Raw genomic sequence first — 2,995 nt, forward strand, 5'->3', positions numbered from 1 at the left:
ATGCTTATCTAAACAACATTTTGTGCTAACCTTATATGAATTTTCTAATATGTGTTGGTATTGTTGGATTTGATTATATTGTTTGAAACTTGGCTATATGATGTTTCCAAAATGACTTTACTATTTAAATTTTATATGTTAATTATCCTTAATTTATTGTTAATTTGGTGCTAAATGTTATTCAAAATCATATTTTGAGAGGAACTTTTTGGTTTTTTTTTTATTATTATTATTCCAATCTTCTATTAAATTTGATTGAAATAGTAAGCTTATAATTTAGTACCTGTTTGGGTATAGCTAAAACAGACCCAGCGTCTGCGTTTCAACATTTTCCTTTTTTTTTTTCTTTTTTTTTTTTTTGAGAACGTGCACTGGCGTTTTTTTTGCTTTTTCAGTGGGTCTCGTGCACTGTTCACGGGACCCATAAATCTCTTTTTTCAACAAAACTTTCATTAAAAATGGGTCCCACAGCACTATTCATACTTTTTAAAAAAAAAAAATTGCTACAGTGTTTTATATTTTCAGCAAAATAAGCAATATCCAAACGGACCCTTAATCTCCATTATGATTTCAAATTTAATTTTTCCTACTACCAGTTTGATAGTTATCATCATTGAAAGTGTCAAATTTTATAATTATAGTACAAATTTTGTAGTTTGTTATTGTGATTATCATGCTTAGTTTTTGCAGAAATATAATAATGATGATTATGAAAGGCTTATTTCGTTTATTATTTTAATTTATGAAGGGGTCTAAAAATATATTTTCCTCTCAAAATGGTTTTTTACCTGAATTGTTTTAGGGGCTCTATATACTTGAGAGACTCTTTGAAGTTTGAAGTTTCTGAGTATGCTCTTAGTTTTCAATATTAATTTCTGGTGTCTATGTCAAATTTATGTTTCATCCCCCCCTTTCTCTCTTTTTGTATCATTGCATTTTATTTTATTTTTTTTTTTAATAATGACTTCTATGTGGTCAATCAAAAAAAGTGGGAATGTAATTTATATATATAATTATAGGTTATTTTTGGTAGTCTAATTGGGATTAGACCATCTTTATATAGCCGTTGGGTATGATTTTTAAAAAAAAAGATTCTATTGATCATTGACGGAACGCAACACCTACTCTTCTAAGTTTATGAAAATTATTCTGAAGGAAAAATGTCAACAAAAACTTATTTCTTTCAGTAGGTTAATTACTTACTTTCAACAAAAATAATTGTCAACAACTTGCTTTAAATTATCCCGTGCATCGCACGGGTTAGCGACTAATTAATATTAAAGTCAAAACTTTAAATAAACCAGAGGATGTGTTAATTGTTTTTTGTTAGATCAAGAGGATATGTTATTCTGTCAATCCCCTGCCAAACCCGATTAGACCACAGCCAAAGCCAAAATGGATAGCACCTCCACTAAATATTGATAGTTTTTAGACCCCTTAAAACAATTGATTAAACCTAGGTAATTAGCCAAGTTGTTACTTAGTCCAATTAAACAAGTCTAGGTTATCACAATCAAACAATCATATCATGCATAGTAGCGGAAAATAAATAAGACAATGATATGATCACCCAGGAAAACCAAACCGGTAAAAAACCTGGGGAGGATTTAACCTAGCTATCCTCAAGGTAAAAAGCAAATCCACTAGAAAGAATCGAAGTTCATACAAAAGGACTTACAAGCACCCCCGCTTGACTTCCTAATGCTACCAACCAGTAGAACTTACTGACACGACCACGTGCAAGTTCTGAATCCACGGACTCCTTCTTTCTTGGCCTTTGCAAAACACAAACACCCCCGTTTGTGACTTTGAGATCTCACCCAAAGGTTTAGCAACACAAACACTCCTGTTTGTGACTCCAAGACCACCCTTGAAGGTTTAGATCATCAACATCTTTGATGACAAGAGAAGGAAGCAACTTCTACAATACCGGATCTTGAGATTCAACAAGGAATAGCACCGGTAGAAGACATAAGAGAGCTTTTTAGGAACAAAACCCTAAATACCAAAGAGGCACACTATTTTCTCTCTAAAAACCCACACAAAAACGTGCTTAGGGTTTCCTTTATATACTGGGAGAAGTAGATTAGAAACCCTAATCCTAAATGGGCTTGAACAGCTGTTTGGGCTTAATTAAAATTCTGCAGATACGACTTTCGATCGGTCGATCCTGTCTTTCGATTGGTCGAGCCAGACAGATTATGAAATCTTCTTCCTGCAGCTTGTATGTTCTTAAATCTTGACTTGAATCACATTGAGCATTGTCTAATAAAACTTATAGACTCTAAGATCTATATCTAAACAAGTTTGTGTTCACGATTTGCCAATTGTTCTAAACATTTAGAACCTAACAAATATATATAAGATAAATTATGATGGAGAGACCTCAAATGCAGATAATAAATCAGGGGTTGGAGTGGTAGTTCATGACTGCAATGGTGAGGTAATTGCATCCTTAGTTCAGCAATTGGAGCAGGCATACCAACCTTTGGAAGTTGAGGCAATTGCTGCATGCAAAGCAGTGGAGTCTAGCAGCGAGATTGGAGTGGACTGTGCTATTATGGAGGGTGATTCGGAATTGATTGTGAAGGCTTTGAGGAACAACGATAATGGGTTAATTTCTTTTGCCCCTTTGATAAATGATGTCTCTTTATTTTCGGGTTTGTTTTCAGAATTGTCATACTCTCACATTGGGAGAGATGTCAACAAAGTTGCTTATAGTTTAGCTAGGCTAGCTTTGATCACACTAGATTGTACTGTGTGGATGAAGGAGGTTCTATCTCGTACCTTACTTTTTGTTCAGGCTGATTTGGCCGACCTTTAATTTTATTTAATGAATGTCTTCTTTCTCAAAAAAAAAAAAAAAAAAAAAAAAAAAAAAAAAAAAAGAGGATATGTTATTTAATAATTATACTAGCTAGTAGTTGCATATGTTTGCTTTCTGTTTTACATCAGACAAATTATAATAGTGTAAGGGTCATATTTGTAATTGGCA

Source organism: Quercus robur, chromosome 2, assembly GCF_932294415.1.
Source record: "Quercus robur chromosome 2, dhQueRobu3.1, whole genome shotgun sequence".
Lineage (NCBI taxonomy): Eukaryota > Viridiplantae > Streptophyta > Magnoliopsida > Fagales > Fagaceae > Quercus > Quercus robur.